Below are 20,985 nucleotides of genomic sequence, written 5' to 3'. Positions count from 1 at the left end.
AAACTGTGAAGCAGGGCATTATAAAGTGTTCTATATTATCAGACTATCACCACAGCTATTTTCTAAGGCAGATCACATGAATTTTACCAAACTGTTACGAGTGTGAGGCTGCCAGCCCAGCTAGCTGGAATTTTGTAAATAATTCTATGTCATTTGTGAATATTAATATGATTCATATGCTTGTCTTATAAATGTAAGGAACTATATGTTATATAGATGTTAAATTACTGGTGTAGAAGTGTGTGTTGAACTGTATGTTATGTACTGAGCTTCAAGAATGTAACCGCTGTGTACCCTGCTGGAAGAGAGCAGAAATGTGTATAAACTGTATGTCAGTGCATATGTGTGTTTTCATAGTAGAAGTTGTGGAACATACAGAGTTAACTTACAAACTTTGAGAAAATAAGCAAAGAGTTTTATGATTGTGTTTATCTCACCAAGACGACAGGATGCCTTCAGCTAGAAGTTATTTCTATTGTCTGGAAACAGAAGTAATTACAGGTTTCAAATGTAAAAGTATTTAACTGTTTACGACTTCCAGTTCTAGACAAACTTCTGAGAGATAGGTATTTTTGACACAGAGGTGCTAAATTTTAAGTTTGTTAGCATGGGAACTGAAGGCATATGACAAAGAATGATGTCATCCATCTGACCCAGCAGTAATGTTTTGATATTAATTTAAGAACTGTCTCTCAGAGAAGGTCTGTGCATTTTGTGTTTGGTTTTGGACCTGGCAAGAACATCCACTCATCTGCATTTCCCTTGCTTATAGTAAGTAACCAGGTTACAGTGTTTTCTCTTGGCGATAGATAGGAATATAGTAGATTAGTTTAGATGTTTTCTGTATTTATTTGAGATTGTTCTGCAGTGTTGTTTTAAACTATTTCCTGTGATCCTGAACTCTGGGACACTGTGCTGAGTTATTGAGTATTGTCTTGTGCTTTTATTATTTATTATTAAATAGAGTACTTGCATATGTATTTGGTGACACTGTACAGGCCACTCCGATAGCCTTAAAGGACTTGGACACACTTACCATTTGGATAATAGTAACATTACACAGTAGAATTGTTCACCCTTTTTAAGGGCTTTATATAGTAGCTGATAAGTAAGGGTGGTTGGTGGCAGTGACAACTACCTTATAATCTAGACAGAAGGGAGCATAGCTAGTAAACCTGTGCCAGCCTTCCCCAGGAGTGTCTGTGTGTTTGTATATAAATCAGATCTCTAAGTGTGTGTGTGTCAGCTACTTGGGCAGGGACACAAAGCACTGGTTTGCCATAGAGGATGCTGGAGATTTTGGCTTAACCACTCGGCTGAGATCTTAACACTATAGCTGTGCCAGTGGGCAGTCTTATTGGGGATCTGGATAAAGAGGGAGAAACCAGCCCCAGACTGATTGACTGATATCTGTGTGCTATTAAGGGAAATTGTACTTTACCATGTGTGTACTTCTCATCCTCCCAATGTGCACATCCCTCACTGGTGCTAGAGTTGACTATTGCGACTCCTTGATTTCTGGGGCCAGTACAGGTGCATCACAAAGAGCACAAGTAACCATTTACACATAAGTGTCACTAAGAGACAACTCTTCACTTCCTGTAATTAGAACTGCCAAAAGCAAGAGCCCAAGTTTTAAAACATGTTGGTATAAAGAAAAAGAAAGAGTAAAGATTAAATACAGCTCATGCAAGTTCCCAAGCACAATCTGTACCTCAGAATTCAGTAAACCTCTCTCTTTTCCTTCAGCATCTTGCATAGAAAATAAGCAACTCAACGAAAACAAGCTCCAGGTATTCAAATGAAGGAGCACAACTGTTCTAACATCCCTTTCCCAGGACAAACACACCAAAAATGAGAAGTCCAAGCAACAGGAAAGGGAAAAAAAAAAGAAAAAAAAAGAAAAACACAGAGAAATCAAACCTCAGCACAATCGACTGTGCCCCATAAAAAGTCCACAAACAAAGTGACGAGCTAGAACCATAATTCGAGAGCACTTAACCACACATCCAAATCATATGCAACTGCACAATTCAAAAAAAAAGCCAGTGATTGAAAACAAAAAGGACCAAGTAGCCACTTAAGTCAAACAGACCATAAAATACCCAGATCCTTATTTACAGTAAAACTATATCAATGAAGATCACAACATATATAACCCAATCATTCATAGATAGATATACAGTACATGTATTCACAGCAGTATTTCCTCATTAATAACTCACATTACAGTTAAATAAACTCATAGAGATTTCTGGATTTCATGTAAAGTTATTCGAACTTTCCCATTCTTCTTCCCTTTGTTTCTTCTTTCCTTCCCCCTTTCTTTTTTTTTATTCTCCAAGCAAAAAAAAAAGGCTATTTTAATTAACAAACATATCAGTCAGCAGTTGAGGTTTTGAGATATTTAGCAGAAACAACAGTTTGAGTCTGCCTTTTGTTTTTTCTTTTGAATGACAGTCCAAGGATTTTTTTCAGGAGATCTCTTCAAAGAAGGGGATGACCAGTCCATATCTTCGGGAATGAATATGACATTGTTGATGAATAGGGTTGCTTCTTCTAGAGTATTGAAAGTTTTCTCTTCATTTGAACAGAAAATGTTAATTCTGGCAGAAAAAACAAGTTGTGCTTTAATGTTGTTTTGTTTAAGTAATGTTATAATGGCCAGCTTTTTTTTCTCTGCTCCAGAACTTTGATGGAATAATCATTGTCAAATCTAAATAAGTTTTGTTTGTATTTCAAAGGGCTTTTCCTCCAGGCAGTTTTTAGTACAAGTTCCTTATCCATATAGGACAGAAATTTAATATCTGATCTAGGAGGTGTGGAAGATGATGTAGAAGTAGGCTTCCCTAAGGCTTTATGTGCTGTTCTTTGTGTTTCACTGTTGCAGTCATCACACGTGGGTTATCTGCCTGCAGGTAGCCCTCAGTCGGCCCGAATACCAGAGACTTGGGATTTCTGCGTCGGATGCTGTCGCCTCTTCCATGATGTCATGCCATCAGGGGTTTAAAACAGGCAGCCGATGCCATTACATCCATCCTTCTTGATGAGAATGAGCCCGAAGCAGAAGCAGTTCGCAAGCGCAGGTCGGCTGCTACCTGAAAATTTTTTTTTTTGAGTTTCAAACCTGAAGTCTTCTAAAGCTAAGTACCGCATTGAGGATTATTTTTTCATGTTCTAACCGATGTCTAACATTTGTCTTGCCTGTGGAAAGCAAATACCTCACAGAGATTTTCATTCTTACTGCGTCACCTGTTTAGGCCCAGACCACTACATCCTTCGCTGTCGGTTTTCTGCCTTAACGCCCGGGCCATTCGTCGTTGGGCTATCTTTGTCACTAAATTCTTTCGCTCTTGTTCTCTGTATTCCAAAATAGCTTCTATAAGCCATCCGACTACTGATCTTCCGAAAAAACATAAAGATAAAGGAAGAGACCGAGACCGCATAGGTCCAAAACTGCCTACGACACTTCTGTTAAGCTAGTTGCCAGTCTGCCGGTACTCAATGAGGTGCCATTGCAGCCCCTGATGCCTGATTCTACAGATTCGCAGGCTCTGCTGAGACCCATTCGGAGTCCGGTATGCCGTGAGATGCTTCTTCGACTATGGAACCTGCGGATGTCTCTACCTTGGATGGGTCCATAGCCGCTGTGCAGGCACCAGCTTCTGAGGGTGTATTCAGACATACCGATGTTCACATTAAACCGACAACTTCGTTTTTAGCTAAAACTACCGAGTTTCTCAGGTCCAGAGTACGCACTACGCCTGGAAAACCACCCAAAGTGCATGCTCAAGCTCCTATGCCACAAAAACAAATGCTTAGAATGGCTGAAGACCTTATCACCCTAATTAGGGGAAGCCAGCCTTCCCCTGCTAAGAGACAAAGAATTGAGTTTCATTCTGATTCTACAGACCAGGAGTCCGATGACTCTGACCCTTCTGATTATCAGGACATGCCCTTATTAACCTATGAGGATTCAGATGCAGAGGAATCCATTTCCTCTGCCTCCCCTCCAGAGGATTTTTCTTTTGGTGAAACCTTGCATACTTTGAGAGCATTTCCACTGGGAATGCCAGGACTACCCTCAGTCCAAAAAGAGACTCAGAGAATTTTTAGAGTTGCCTCAGCACAGGCCTCTAGCTATACCCCCTGTCCTGGATGTTGTAGATGATATCTTCATGGAATCCAGTCTTACCACAGACACTTTACCAGCGATCACTAGAAAACCTGACAGATACCAAAGAGCACCTGATTCTCACAAATTTCTCTTTAAGAATCTTACTGCGGATCCAGAGACAATTTCCCAGGGACCTAAAGGTATTATGGCTACTACAGCCAAAAACCCTACCCCTTCAGACAGGGATTACAGAGCTTTAGACAGATGGGGTAATAAGGTATATACCTCTGCAACTCTTGTCATCAGGGCATTGAATTGCCAGTTTCACATGTTGAAGTACCAGCAACCTATTATGGAACTAATTAAACAAAAAATGGTGTTACTTCCAGATTGTGCAGAAAATAAAGATTTACAAGAGTTAATGCAGTCTGTCAACCAAGTTAGTAAGCATACTTTGCAGTGTGGCTTTGATGCCCTAGAAGCATCTTGCAGGGCTGCAGTCACTGGGTCTGTACTGAGAAGGCGTGATTGGCTGAAGTAACAAACTTTGCCAGATCATGTCAAATCAAAATTACTAGACGTTCCTTTAAATAAGTACTATTTGTTTGGCACCAAAGCAGAAGAGGTCCTTAAGATGGAAGAAAAAGCTAAATCTGTACAAACCATTAAAGAATTCTTAAAAGTGCAGCCACCTAGATTCAGTAGGCATTGGCCTTCTAAAAACTGGTCCTTTCCAGCCCATTCCAGGCCTTCTCAGTCCAAACCCAGGGGAAACCGATCACCAAGACTACAGTCTCAGGGTATGCAGAGATCTAAACAATGGAGTGCCCCCACCTCAAAAACAGGGAGTGGTAAGCCACCCTCTTATGGAAAAACTTCACAATGACTTCTCAATTATTCTTCTCAGCCCTGCCGAATTACTTGCTCCCCTAGGAGGAAAACTTGCCTTGCATGCAAAAAACTGGATCTCAATTACTCAGGACCAATGGGTTCTAAACATTGTATGCCAGGGGTACAGATTCTACTTCTGTTCACTGCCAACCCCAAGCAGGTTTCCAGATCTTCCTCCAAACCAGTGGGCAGAGGCTCAAGAATACGTACTTTCCCTGCTCAATGTCAGGGCTCTTCAACCTGTTCCAGTAGAACAAAGGGGACAGGGTTTCTACTCCAGACTGTTCCTGGTGCCCAGAAAAGAGGGCTCTTGGGGCCCAATCTTGGATTTTTTAGTTCTCAACACCTTCCTGGTGGTACCAAAATTCATAATGCTTACCCTGCAACAGCTTCTCCCTATGCTAGCCAAGGATGCCTGGTTAGTCACCCTGGACTTAAAAGAAGCTTATCTGCACATCCCTATAAGGGAGTCTTGCAGGAAATATCTACGCTTCAGGGTAAGCTCTATGCACTATCAGTTCTCTGCACTTCCCTTTGGCTTATCTACTGCGCCCAGAGTATTCACAAAGTGCCTGGCTCCAGCCATTGCATACTGCAGGCAGAGAAATATCCATATTTACCCATACTTGGACGATTGCCTGTTTCAGGCTGACAGGAATTGCTACTTCAGCACCTGGCACTTGTAAAGAGACTCCTGACTTTATTGGGGTACACCATCAACGAAAAGAAACCACAACTGGTGCCCAGTCAAATAATTGTATTCCTGGGAACAAGCTTGAATACAACTTCCCAGATGGCATTTCTCACTCCAGAAAAACAGGTCTGTTTGACCAACTACTTCAAACAAATGGGCACCAAAACCCAGCTATCTGCAAGGAAAATACTGCAAGCCCTAGAGTTCATGGCCTCATGCATTCTGCTAATTCCATATACAAGAATGCATATGAGGAAACTTTAATGATACTTAAAAAGTCTCTGGTGCCAGCATTCTCAGGACCTGGAAACAGTCATTCCTATCATACCTTGTATAAGGGCAGAGTTCCTTTGGTGGGCAGAAGCATGCAACCACAACAAGGGACTGCCTTTCACTCAACCCCTTGCCGCCCAAACCCTGACAACAGATGCATCGGACTATGCATTGGTGGGCTCACATGGCAGGCAAATGCATTAAGGGCAAGTGGAGCCCAGGACAAATTCTCCTGCACAACAATCAAAAAGAGATGCTAGCTGTACAGAATGCTCTGACAGCCTTCAGATACCTAATCCTTCCAGGACAGCTGCTGATAAAAACAGACAACACCACAGTTATGTGGTACATAAACAAGCAGGGGGAAACCCATTTTTACCCACTGTGCAGGTTAGCCATGGCCCTGTGGAACACGGTCTTGAGCAACCAAGTGCATGTACAAGCTCAGTTCCTTCCAGGCAAACAAAATTCACTGGCAGACAACTTAAGCAGAAGTCTCCTGGACCCACACGAGTGGAAATTGGAGCCCAAAACCTTCTAATCCAGAGGTGGGGGACACTGGAGGTGGACCTCTTTGCCTCCCCCGAGAACCACCAGTTGAGCAAATTCTGCATCAGGAACCCTCACAGCAGGGCCTGGAAGGTGGATGCCATAACCTTCAAATGGGAAAACCTCTCAATTTATGCCTTTCCCCCTCTGCCCCTCTTCCCAAAAGTACTACTCAGGATCAAACAGGACAGGCCAAGATCAATTCTCATTGCCCCAGACTAGCCACACCAGCACTGGTACCCACTCTTATGCAGTCAGACAACAGTGCCACCCTGGCACCTTCATCAGATACCTTCCTTGTTGTTTCCGCAGGAGAGAGAGTGATTTTGCATCCACAGTTGCAAACCTTAAACCTTGCAGCCTGGTTTATCCCCTGAATACACTACCAGCAACCCTCAGTAAACAGGTGCTGGACGTCATTTTTGAGGCCAGAAGGCCTAGTACTAGGAAATCCTATGCTGAAAAGTGGAAAAGAGATTGTTCTTGGAACCAGTCTCAAGGAAAGGTCACAGCAGTGCCCTCCTTACCTCAAATCCTTGATTACCTAGCAGAGCTACTCCACAGAGGCCTATCCTTTTCCTCCATTAAGATTCATGCCTCTGCCATCTCAGCTCATTATAATACTGAGCCACCTCTATTTTTCACACTCTCATCAAACAGTTCCTGAGAGGGGCTAACAACTTAAGGTCCCCTAGGAGAGCACCCACCCCTGCCTGGAACCTTAACTTTGTACTGGAAAAGGTCACACTTCCCCCTTTTGAACCTGCTGCTTCAGCAGACTTAAAATTCCTCTCTTGGAGAACAACCTTGCTTTTAGCCATAACTTCAGCAAGAAGAGTGTCTTGAGTTATAGGTACTAATGGCTGTGGAACCCTTCATTATTTTCCATGCTGACAGGGTTTCCCTCAGAACTAACCTGTCCTTTATGCCTAAGGTGGTGTCCAGTGTGGCTCTGAACCAATCCATCCATTTGCCAACCTTCTTCACTAATCCTCCGAATAAAGGGGAAAGGATCCTGCACTCATTGGACGTGCACAGACAGCTCAGGTTCTACCTTGACAGGACTAAACCTTTCAGAAAATCTGACCAGCTACTAGTCATTTTTGCTACAGGGGCAGAGGGCAAGGCCATTTCAAAGCAAACCATTTCAAAATGGATAGCACACTGCATCTATTTCTCCTACAAGCACCATGGAAAACCTAACCCGCAGGGGATCAGAACACATTCCACTAGGGCTTCTTCTACCTCTACAGCATTTCTCAGGGGAGTCCCTACCAGGGACATTCTGGAAGCTGCAATGCTACATTAATGAAACCACAGATTTTCTTAGATTTACACACACCTGGAACAAAGAGATAGTAAATTACCTGGACATTACCTTATTTAAGACTAAAGAAGGACTGGTGAGTACAATTTATAGGAAACCTAGTTATTCAAACTCGATGCTGCACTACACAAGTTGCCACCCTCTGCACCAAAGGAGAGGTGTAGTTAAGGGCCAGATGGTCCGGCTATGTAGATTAATCAGTAATGATGATTTATTTAAGAAGGAAATCTATACATTGATTGGAATGTTTGTTGACAGGGGATACCCGCTATCAATGTTAACTAACATCAAAAAAGAAGTATATAGAAGAAGAAAAAACAAATATAGTCCTATTTTAAGAGGGCAAGGGGAGGAGGGTGTAAACATAGGTAGTAGTGACAGCACATTGAATAAAACAAATAAAGCAAAATTTGTTTTAACATACAATGAAAGAGCTAATGAACTAGGTTCTAGTCTAAGAAACTTGTGGAAATATTTTCTGAGTAAAGATATTAAAATGATTTTAGGTGATACCCCGGTGATTGTCTATGGAAAAGGAAAGAACTTGAAGAGTATACTTGAAAGAGAGGGTAGAAGCAACACTAGATCTGCCATGAACAAATGTGGTTCCTGTAGAGGATGTAGATACATAGCAGTAGGGACGTACGTAAGTGTAGTGGGGTATCAACGTACGATATCTTGTCCAGGTGCTTGTAACTGTAGCACCAAGAATTGTGTGTATCTTGCTTCGTGTATGTCATGCGATGCATTTTATGTGGGCATGACTACACGAAGCTTGAAAACAAGAATAGAGGAACATGTTAGTTCAATCAGGAGAAAGGATGAGCACAATGCACTTTATCTGCATAGTGCAGTATGTGGGAATTTTAACAAATTTTTATTTTTTATTATAGATAGGGTTAAGTCTAATATTCAATGTGATGTACAGAACAGGGTAGCAAGGTTAGAAATGGAATGGCAGCTTAGGCTCGATGCTACCAGGCGCCCTGGACTAAATGAATGTGTCACCATAAAGCCTCAGTTAAAATACTTAAGTAGTGTTATCTAGAAGAATTGCAATTTTATATTACATTTTTATATGTATATATATGTAGTGTATGATTATTATAAGTACATCAAATGTTATGCAATTGTGTTTTTAAATTAATATTTGGTTGTAAATGTATTCTTAAGAAATTGTTTGTTTGATTGATTTATTGATTAATTGGATGGGTGGGGAGAATGCATTCTTGTTTTAAATATGGAGTGTTTTTAATATGGAGTGTTTTACTGTCAGACTCTGAAGAAGCCAGGTTGCTGGTGAAAGCATATGCTTAGTCTGTTGTTGGTTGAATAAATCTTCGTGTTTCAGATCTTGAGTATTCATTCATTGCACACTGTGGTTCGAATTCCATTATATTTTCTTGGTTGAACCTGTGTTGGTTCTGGTGGACTGTTTAACTGTTAACCTGTCCTTTATGCCTAAGGTGGTGTCCAGTGTGGCTCTGAACCAATCCATCCATTTGCCAACCTTCTTCCCTAATCCTCCGAATAAAGGGGAAAGGATCCTGCACTCATTGGACGTGCACAGACAGCTCAGGTTCTACCTTGACAGGACTAAACCTTTCAGAAAATCTGACCAGCTACTAGTCATTTTTGCTACAGGGGCAGAGGGCAAGGCCATTTCAAAGCAAACCATTTCAAAATGGATAGCACACTGCATCTATTTATCCTACAAGCACCATGGAAAACCTAACCCACAGGGGATCAGAACACATTCCACTAGGGCTTCTTCTACCTCTACAGCATTTCTCAGGGGAGTCCCTACCAGGGACATTCTGGAAGCTGCAACCTGGAGATGTTCTTCGTATTTCACTGTTGCAGTCATTACATTTGGGTTATCTGCTTGCAGGTAGCCTTCAGTTGGCCTGATTAATAAACTCTTGGGTCCTGCGTCGGCTGCTGTCCCTTCTTCCATGACTTGAGTTCGTCAGGGCTATAAAACATGCAGCCGACGCCATTACATCAGTCTTTCTTGCCGTGCGGTGCCCAAAGCAGAAGCAGTTCACAAGTGCCAGTCGGCCGACTCCTGAAATTTTCGTTTTCAGGTTTCAGAACCAAAGTCTTCAACTAAAGCTAAGTACCCTGTTGGGGAAACTTTTTCTTGCTCCTTACCGGTCAGTAAAAGTTAATAATTGCATTACTTGTGGAAAGCAAATACCTCATAAAGATTTTCATTCGCACATTATTCCTTGTCTAGGCCCTGTCCACGATGTACTTTGCTGTCGGTTTTGTGCTTTATTTAATCAGCGCACTATCTGTCATCGGTATGTTTTCACTTCTAAATATTTCAGTTCTTGGTTTAATTATCCAGAAATGTCATCGGTTAGCCATCCGACTACTGGGATTCCGAAAAAATGCAAAGATAAAGACAGAGACAGGCCGCTGAGGTCCAAAACTGCCAACAACGCTTCTCCTAAGCCAGTCACCAGTTCACCGGTACTCAGTGAGGTACTTTCGCAGGCCCTGATACCCGCTATTTCTAATTTGCAGGCCTCTACTGAGACCCATTTGGAGTTCAGTATGCCACGAGATGCTTTAACTATGGAACCTGCAGATGTCTCCACCTTGGATGGGTCCGGAGCCGTTGTGCAGGCACCTGCTTCTGAGGGTGTATTCAGGCCTACGGACTTGCATATTAAATCGACTCCTCCTTCTTTACTTAGGCCTAAATCTCAATCCGTGCCTAAAAAAACTGATGCCCAGGCCACATGCTCAGGCCTCTATTCCCAAAAAAAAATAAGAAGAATGGCTGAAGATCTAATAACTCTAATCAGGGGTAGCCAACCCCCCCCCCCCCTCTTCTAAGAGGCCTAGGACTTAAGTTGATTATGAATCTTCTGATCAGGATTCTGTTTTTTCTGATTCTTCTGATGATCTGGATTTGCCTTTATCTACTTATGAAGATTCTGATGCAGAGGACTCCATTCCTTCTGCCTTCTCTCCTGAGGATTTTTCTTTTGGAGAAACCTTACATACTGTGAGAGCATTTTCACTGGGAAAGCCAGGATTTTTCTGATTCAAAAAAGAAGCTTAGGGATTTCCTTCTCCTTACCTCAGCATAGGCCTTTAGCTATGAAGTTGATTATGAATCTTCTGATCAGGATTCTGTTTTTTCTGATTCTTCTGATGATCTGGATTTGCCTTTATCTACTTATGAAGATTCTGATGCAGAGGACTCCATTCCTTCTGCCTTCTCTCCTGAGGATTTTTCTTTTGGAGAAACCTTACATACTCTGAGAGCATTTTCACTGGGAAAGCCAGGATTTTTCTGATTCAAAAAAGAAGCTTAGGGATTTCCTTCTCCTTACCTCAGCATAGGCCTTTAGCTATTCCTCCTGTACTAGACATTGTTGATGATGGTTTTTCGGAATCTAGTTTGGCCCCTGATTCCCTGCCTCCTGCTCCCAGAAAACCTGACAGATACTACAGGGTCCTTGAGTCCCACAAGTTCCTTTTTAAAAATCATATTGCAGATCCTGAGACTATTTCTCAGGGGCCCAAGGGCATTAAGGCTTCTACTGGTAAAAATCCTACCCCTCCTGATACAGACTCCAGGGCGCTGGGTAGATGGGGTAAGAAGGTTTACACTTCTGCAACCTTGGCCATTATGGCTTTAAAGTGCCAGTTTCATATGTTCAAGTATCAGCAATATGTTATTGGACTGCTTAAACAGAAAGTGATGTTGATTCCTGACTGTGTGGAAAATAAAGAATTACAGGATTTAATGCATTCTGCTGAACAAGTTGGAAAACATACTTTGCAATGTGGTTTTGATTCTTTAGAGGCCTCTTGCACGGCTGCTGTTACTGGGTCTGTGCTCAGAAGGCATGCTTGGCTTAAGGAGCAATCTTTGCCTGATCACGTTAAAGCTAAATTGTTGGATGCTCCTTTAAATCAGGACCGCCTGTTTGGCAACAAGGCTGAGGAAGTTCTTAAAAATGTGGAAGATAAAGCTAAATCTATGCAAACTTTTAAAGAATTTTTACAAGTTCAGCCTCCTAGATTTAGTAGGCACTGGCCCTCTAAGAATTGGTCCTTTCCAGCCCCTTCCAGGTCTTCTCAAGCCAAACCCAAACACAGCAAAAACCCCAGGTTTCAGTCCCAGGGGACACACAGAACTAAGCAGTGGGGGGCCTCCACTTCCAAATCTGGGAATAATAAGACTGCCCCTATGGTAAATTGTCAATGACTTCCTTTTAAAATTATCAACTGCTTGCCCCTTTGGGGGGAAAGATTGCTCTTCATGCAAAGAATTGGATACTACTTACCCAGGACAAATGGGTTTTAAATATAGTGTCCCAGGGATACAGATTTCACTTCTACACGTTGCCAACACCAAGCGGGTGGCCGGACATACCCCCAAAACAGTGGGCAGAGGCCCAAAAACAAGTATTTTTTCTCTTGAGTATGGGGTCTATTCAGCTGGTACCAGAAGAGGAAAAGGGACAAGGTTTCTACTCGAGACTTTTCCTGGTACTCAGAAAAGACAATTCATGGCATCCTATCCTGGACCTGTTTACTCTAAACACCTTTTTGGTGATTCCAAAATTCATGATGCTGACTGTTCACCAATTACTTCCTATGCTAGGCAAAGATGCCTGGTTGGCAACTCTAGATTTAAAAGAAGCTTACTTGCACATCCCAATCAGGGAATCTTGCAGAAGATTCCTACTCTTCAAAGCAGGCTACATGAGCTATCAGTTCTCTGCACTGCCCTTTGGCTTATCTACTGCGCCCAGGGTATTCACAAAGTGCCTAGCTCCAGTTATTGCATTTTGCAGGCAAAGAAATATTCAAATATACCCATACCTGGACAATTATCTAATTCAGGCAGAAAGCCAGGACATACTTTTGAATCATCTGGCCTTTGTACAAAGGGTTCTAACTTGTCTGGGGTACACCATAAACGAAAAGAAATCACACCTGGTACCCTGTCAACAAATTATATTCCTGGGAGCAAGCTTGAATACAACTTCCCAGATGGCTTACCTCATGCCAGAGAAACAAATTAATTTGACAACCTACTTCAAACAAGTGGCCACAAAAACCCTGCTATCTGCAAGACAAATACTGCAAGCCTTGGGGTTCATGGCCTCCTGCATTCTTCTAATTCCATATGCAAGACTGCATATGAGAAAACTACAGTGGTATCTAAAAAGCCTATTGTGTTAACATTCTCAGGATCTAGAAACAATGATTCTAATCATACCTTACCTACGCCTAGAGTTCCTTTGGTGGGCAGAGGCCTGCCACCAAAACAAGGGACTACATTTCACACCACCCCCTGCAGCCCAAACCCTAACAACAGACTATGCATGAGGGGCTCACCTGGCAGGGAAGTTCTTTCAGGGCAAATGGAACCCAAGTCAAATGCACCTGCATATCAATCAAAAAGAAATGTTAGCTGTACAGAATGCTCTGACAGCCTTCAAGGACCACATTCTTCCAGGATAACTAATGGTAAAGACGGGCAACACCGCTGTTATGTGGTACATAAGCAGGGGGGTACACGTTCTTACCCTCTCTGCAGACTAGCCATGGCATTGTGGAACACAGCCTTGAGCTACCAAGTGCACCTACAAGCTCAATTCCTGCCAGAAAAATTTAAATACACTGGCATATGGACTAAGCAGAAACCTCATGGACCCATACGAGTGGAAACTGGAACCAAGGATTTTCAACATGTTGACAAGCAAATGGGGGAGCCCAGATATAGACCTGTTTGCCTCTTCCCAGAACTACCAATTGGAAAATTTGTGCACAGGGACTCCCCACAAACAAGCCTGGAAAGTGGATGCTCTGTCCTTCATCTGGGAAAACCTATCAGTCTATGCCTTCCCCTCTCTGCCTCTGCTTTCCAAAGTACTATTAAAATCAAACAGGACAAACCAAGGATGATTTTGATTGCTCCAGACTGGCCGCACCAACACTGGTACCCCCTCCTGCGCAGTGTGTCACGGTTATCCCCATGGCACCTGCCACAGACTCCTTCCCTGTTGTCTCAACAGGAGAACCAGATTCTGCACCCTCAGCTTCTAACATTGAACCTTGCAGCCTGGCTAATTACATAATCTCTCCTTTACCATCCCTCAGTAAGCCTGTGATGGATGTCATTTTAGAGGCAAGGAGGCCTAGTGCTAGAAAATCTTATGCTAAAAAATGGAAAAGATTCTGTGCCTGGAATCAGTCTCTTCCAATACCTCCCTAGAGCATTTGACTGAAGAGGAAGTGCAAAAGGAGTCACTTAAACTCTCCACAAAAGTCTGTCAAGAGGACACTGACAGATAAAGGGGAAGGGTGCACCAGATCACCACCAAATGATGTCTCATTTGACGACTTCTTAGAACTCCTAAAACAAAGGGATGGTTGGTCCTGCAATAACCCTTCCCAAGAGGAGTTGGTGTTCCTTGTGGCTTTTGGAACTGGCCCTTCTACCTCCTGGGTGACTCCATCTGCCTATGAGCTGATTGATTTAGTCTCTCGACGGGAGTGGAATGAGCTTGACAGACTGTCAATCCCAAAGAGACGAGGTAGGATCCTGGCACAACCTAAGGATATATTGCACTGGAGGAAAGGAGTACCCTTGATGCCATGGCCGTAGTGGCAGCCACTAAGAAGGAGCCAACAGAGCAAAGTTCCTCTGTCCACCCCCTTAACAGTTCAGCTGTGCTCAGGAATAGCCTTCCTTAGAGTCCTCCCGGAATTTAGGTAGATGGGGACTCTGTCCCAACAGTTGAGGAATGAATGAAAATAACAACATTAGATAAAAATGTTATGTACTCACCATAACGTTCCATCTGTTTTATCCATTTTCATTCTTTCCCCCAACCTCCTCCTTTGATTTACTCATGGAAAGATCGAAGGATATAGGAGGAACTGCTGTTCCTTTGATTCCCGGAGTCTGCTATTTATTGTGTCTTTACTACTTTGTAGATCTGTAGCAGCAAACAAGATATGAGGTATGTAAGGTGATAATGACATTATGGATAAAGGGATGAGCTAGAGTGTTTCAGTGTTCTACGAGCTGGAATAAGTGGCCAAGTCTGATCTGAGCCCAACAGTTAAGGAAGACTGAAAATGGACAACACAGATGAAACATTATGGTGAGTACAAAAGTATATATATATATATATATATATATATATTTGGTCTTTGCTAGCATATTATATTTTCTTTGTATATACTCTCCTCTGTGGTATTTTTAAGTGTTTGCTGAATTGTCTCTCTCTCACAAATGGGTGCCAGGTTGAGAAGAACGTCACCAGGTAACAGCTGCATGAATGCCTGTGTCCCTTCTCCTAGTTTTTTTCTTTTTTTATTGTGTGGCAGAAGACTTTAAGACTTAGCCGACAGTGAGGAAAAAATACATTATTCAGAGTAAGTTAAAAAGGTGTTTTCCCTTCAGTAAGTTTATTCCAGAGGGGGAAAAATGGATCATTTCAGATTGTATGAACACTTTTTTTCTTTGTAAGAGCTGTAACTGTAGCTTATTCATTGTCAGATAAGTAATAGGTATCCAACATTATTAGTAAAACGATGTACGTAATAATGAATGGGGCATACTGGTCTATCACTTCACGAGAAAAGGAATTAAGTTTATTATTATGCTTATTAAATAGCCTGTAAAGTGAAAAATGAAGTGTATATACCTCATTTTTCTATCTGTACAGCCATATATATATATATATATATATATATATATATATATATATATATATGTATAAATATTTATTTATTTATTTATTTATTTATTTTTGTAATATGTTTACATTGAGGTTTAGAATACAACTAATGGACTTGGTGTTCATTCAGGTGAGATTTAAGTGTGTGTGGAACTCAGAAAAGCGACTACTTTCTGGATTTAAGTATCTTTGCTTTTTTTTCACTTGGAATATCTTCTGTAGCTTACCCTGAACTAGCTTGAACTGTTTTTTTAACTGTTTGCTGCATTATTTTAAAATCTGCACTTAAAGTTACATTTTAGTCGAATTTGATCAAAAGTTTGTTTGTTTAATTTAACTGTGGAGGCTGCCCACTAAAGTGTGCTAGCCTGTGTAACTAATTTATCACTGTTTCTGCATTTTCTGTGTGTTTCTACCAAAAAAACAAAAAAAAAATCCTCGTTTTCCCGCCTTCCTTGACTAGTTTAGACCAGTTTACAGGCATTGCTGTATTCTGGGCTGTTGTGTAGTTCCTGTGTTGTCCATTACCTTACTTGGATAGAAGGAAGTTTCTTTGCACACCAGTGGGAGTGGGGAGCCTTGAGCAGCCTACCTGTCCCTGTAGGAAGTGACCTCAGCACAAGAAGCTGTAGTAATTGGTTGTTTTGGACCATTTCTAGCTCTTTTGTAGTTCACTGTTTAAAATCCGCCTCTGGGCGTTTTTTTCTGGCTATACTACTCAGACAAGCTCCTCGTGGGTCTGCAGAGTGGTCCTAGCAGCAGGGAACTCAGAAAAGCGACTACTTTCTGGATTTAAGTATCTTTGCTTTTTGTTCACGTGGAATAGCTTCTGTAGCTTACCCTGAACTAGTCTGAACTGTTTTTTAACTGTTTGCTGCATTATTTTAAAATCTGCACTTAAAGTTACATTTTAGTCGAATTTGATCGAAAGTTTGTTGTTTGTTTAATTTAACTGTGGAGGCTGCCCACTAAAGTGTGCTAGCCTGTGTAACTAATTTATCACTGTTTCTGCATTTTCTGTGTGTTTCTACGAAAAAAACAAAAAAAAAAAATAATCCTTGTTTTCCCACCTTACTCGACTAGTTTAGACCAGTTTACAGGCATTGCTGTATTCTGGGCTGTGGTGTAGTTCCTGTGTTGTCCATTACCTTACTTGGATAGAAGGAAGTTTCTTTGCTCACCAGTGGGAGTGGGGAGCCTTGAGCAGTCTACCTGTCCCTGTAGAAAGTGACCTTAGCACAAGAAGCTGTAGTAATTGGTTGTTTTGGACCATTTCTAGCTCTTTTCTAGTTCACTGTTTAAAATCCGCGTTTGCACGGCTTTGTGCGGTTAAAGCATAGCACAGCCCGGTTACAAGGTTAAACTTTTCTGGCTCCGCCAAGTCTGCTCTTCAAATTTTCCCTTAAGGAAGCTCTACTCTTAGTATAACCAGACTACTTACTATATTATAAGCCTAGCACTTGTTCTCAATACTTCTCTACTAAGTAAGCACTCTCGTACTAAGTAAAGCACTACATCTACTTACCACCCCTGTGAATATCCACTTCCCTTAAAGGTACAGCACTCCCTTATACAGTTCTAGCATGTTGAGTGGTAGATTACTGGCGTCGTCTCCAGTTCAGCTGGTCAATCTGGATATCTTGAGACAATGCTACAATTGTCTCATGTACACAGACAACCCTCTCCTCCTCCCAACAAACACAAATACATGTGAGAGATGCAACTATATAGCCAAACTGGAGGCTGAACTCTCTCAACTCAGGGCTGGCATGACCAGACAGGAGGAGATGGCAACCACACACACAACAATCCCAGTCCCACATAGACCTACCACAACTGCAAACCAAACACATAAAAACACAAAGACATACTCGGAGGCTCTAACAAAAAACTTGCCAAAACAACAGAGGCTCCCAAAGCAGACACCCAAAAATCCACCACCTCAAAACAAAACACATGCAACACATACTTCAATAAATCAGTGTGTCAACCAATCACAGCCCTTAAGGCCAAACACCTTGCCTGATACACTAGTAATAGGTGACTCTATAGTCAGACACACTGATGTCCTGCTGACCAGGCTGAACAAGGAGAAGGTGACTGTGAGCTGTCTTATCGGGAGCTAGGATCCGCCACATAACACACGCACTCAAGTCACTCCAAAGCAAGTGCAAATATGACTCCGTCATTGTCCATGCTGATGTGAATGACCTGAGACGTACCTCCCTGGACTACATGAAAAGAGACATAGAGGAGCTCTCCGATTATGTAGCCCAGGCTGGTATGACCCTGACCCTGAGCAGCATCTTGCCTTCACCAAGAATGATACCACAATACAAAGACAAGATGATCAGCTTTATCAATTGTCTCAAGTACTGGTGTCATTCTAAGGGGATCCAATGTCTGTCTGCCTGGGATGACATGTTGGACAAGCCACGCTGCTTCGCAAGGGATGGCTTACACCTGTCACCACTGGGCTTCCGGATATTGGCTAAGGCTCTTGCCACCCCATAGTGCCTTTTTAGGCAAGGCTCAAAAGACAAACCCACCTCCTTAGAAAACAATAATGGAAAAAAACTAAGGGTAATGCTGCTCAACGCCAGAAGTCTAAATCTCAAGATGCAGGCACTTGATGCACTCCTCAGCATGGAGAACATCGACGTCTGTGCAGTAACTGAAACCTGGTTCAAGGCTCCTGAGAGCACCCCAGCGCTACCAGGCTATACCTCGATCATGCTTTTCGCCCCAAAACCCGGGCGAACCACAAAGGGAGGGGAGTGTCCATATTCATCAAGGACACCCACACCTCCAGGTTAGTAGCAACACATGAAGCATCAGAGACCATACAGGTGCAACTAACCATAGGCAAAACTGCTATACAACTGGTAGCATGTTACAGACCATCGTCCCAATCTCAAGAACTCCACTCAGCCTTCCTGAAGACATTGGAGGATATGAATGTATCACAAAATACCATCATACTGGGAGACTTCAACTACCCAAACATAGATTGGGTACATTATTCTAGCCCTAATACCCTAGCCCAAAGGTTCCTGGAATTCATAAATTCAAATGCACTGGAACAATTAGTCACCTCTCCCACTAGGAGATAATATACTAGACCTGATCATCACAAACATGGGGACAAAATGCTCCACACCGGAAGTATACCCCTCACTAGTGAGATCTGACCACAAACTAATCACCCTGGATATACATATCCCACCTCTACCCCCAGCACAAAAGACCACAGTGAAAAACTTCTCAAAAGCAGACTTCACTCTTCTTAAGACTGAGATGGTATCCTTTAAGCCCACTGTGCCAGTGGATACCACATCCCACAATGCCGAATCCTTCACAAATGCTTTCTATGGACATCATCAAGAAAGCATGGATCATGCAATCCCAAACAAATCCAAGTCCCTCTCCACCAAAGGTAAGCGTCCTATCTGGTGGACCTCAGCCATAAACAAATTGTATAACAAAAGAAGGAAGCTACTGCACGTCAGAGCAAAATCCCACGAAGGGAAGACATCTCTGATCAACATTAGCAGAAAACTACGTTCTCTCATAAAAACATCCAAGGCCAACTTTGAGAGAAAAATCGCTAAGGACACTAAAGATAACCACAAAGCCTTCTTCAGCTATGTTAGAAACCTGGGTGGAAACCCTCAGATATGCTCAGAGTTGGTTCACAACAATAAAAAATACACTGAACCCACAGATATTGCCAACATTCTGGCTGACAGGTTCAGTGGAAATTTCTCCCTCCTTCTCCCCCAAAAGAAGAAATAGTTATCCCAGCTGAATGTAATCTCCCTGTCATCTCAGATGTCCAAGTGAGAACCGCCCTAAACAAAGCAAAAAACACAGCATCAATGGGACCTGACGGTATCCCGGGTTGCGTGTTACGTGAATTCCAAGAGGAGCTAAACCCACACATAAAAATGCTATTTAACCTTAGCCTTACTTCGGGATATGTACCTGAACACTGGCGTACAGCAACAGTGGTCCCATTCCACAAGGGGGGTGCCTCTACAGACCCTGAAAACTACCGCCCCATAAGCTTAACCAGCCTGGTCTGCAAAGCTATGGAAAGAATCTTTATGGAACTCATAAACAGAGACATAGGGGACCTACAGACACTTGACCCCACCCAGTTCGGCTTTGTAAAGGGCAGATCCTGCCTTTTAAACCTGGTTGACTTTTTCGAAACAGTCACTAGAGCCATTGACGAGGGCAAAGCAGTCCATACAGCATACCTGGACTTGGCTAAGGCCTTCGACACAATACCCCATTCAGGCATCATAGATAAGCTCAACAGCTTAAATGTAAACCCTTATGTCACTAGATGGGTTGCAAACTGGCTAAAGGACAGAACCCATAAAGTTAAAATCGCTGGAGCAATGTCAGACTCAAAGCCAGTCACAAGTGGTGTCCCACAGGGATCTGTCCTGGGACCCCTCTTGTTCGGCATTTATTTCTCAGATGGTAAAGCAAACACGGGAGGGCTGTGGCTGACAAAGTTCACAGATGACTGCAAACTAGGCGCCATAGTCGATACACCAGCAGACACACACATCCTACAAAAAGGCCTCACAGAAACGGACAACTGGTGCCGGAGTCACGGCCTTAAACTAAATGCCAAAAAATGTATAGTCATCCCCTTTGGGAAAAACAAAGTACCCACAAATTATCACATAGACAGCAACCCACTGAGTACTGAAAAAGTAATCAGAGACCTAGGGACCCAAGTCGACGGCGACCTCTCATTTGATACCCACGTTGCCAAAGTGGTTAGAAAAACATTCTACCTTGCACACCTCATCATGAAGGGATTCACATCCAGATCCAAGGATGTCATTGTACCCCTATATTCCTCCCTCATCAGACCCATGATTGAGTACAATGCCCCATTTGGTATGTACCTCACCCGGCATTTGCAACAGCTGGAGAGACCACAAAAGTACCTCACCAAGAGGATCAAGGGTATCCAACATATGTCTTATTCTGCCAGACTAAAGAAACTTCACCTCTATTCAATATCATACCGCCTGCTCAGAGGTGATCTCTGCCTGACATACAAGGCCATGTCCAATCAGGATCTGATGGACATGCTCCACCTCAAAAAATCCAAGTCCATCAGGACCACGAGAACTAAAGTCTTAAACCTCGGCACAAGTATGAATAGGACATGCTGGAGGGATAGATTCATAACCCAGAGGCTTCCGATGCTTTGGAACAAGATCCCAGTTCGTATTAGGCAGAGCCCCTCACTGACTCTCTTCAAGAGAAATCTTGATGAGTGGATGGGAGATCGTAAGTTTACCCCAGGGGTCACATCTGTGTCACTGCTAGACAGAGGCTCAGTAAACTAATTCTATTATATAAGGGGACCTTCATTGTGTCA

The 20,985-nt window shown here is 42.6% G+C and overlaps 1 protein-coding gene across 1 annotated transcript in view; it reads left to right on the top strand.

The window, feature by feature from the left end:
- Positions 1 to 20,985, top strand: part of ARFGEF2 (ADP ribosylation factor guanine nucleotide exchange factor 2) — a 2,483,667-nt gene that overhangs the window by 980,333 nt on the left and 1,482,349 nt on the right. The window lies entirely within an intron of this gene.

The sequence above is a fragment of the Protopterus annectens genome, chromosome 12.part0, assembly GCF_019279795.1.
Source record: "Protopterus annectens isolate FY-2018-M chromosome 12.part0, PAN1.0, whole genome shotgun sequence".
Taxonomy (NCBI): domain Eukaryota; kingdom Metazoa; phylum Chordata; order Ceratodontiformes; family Protopteridae; genus Protopterus; species Protopterus annectens.
This window is presented reverse-complemented; position numbering and strand designations above follow the sequence as displayed.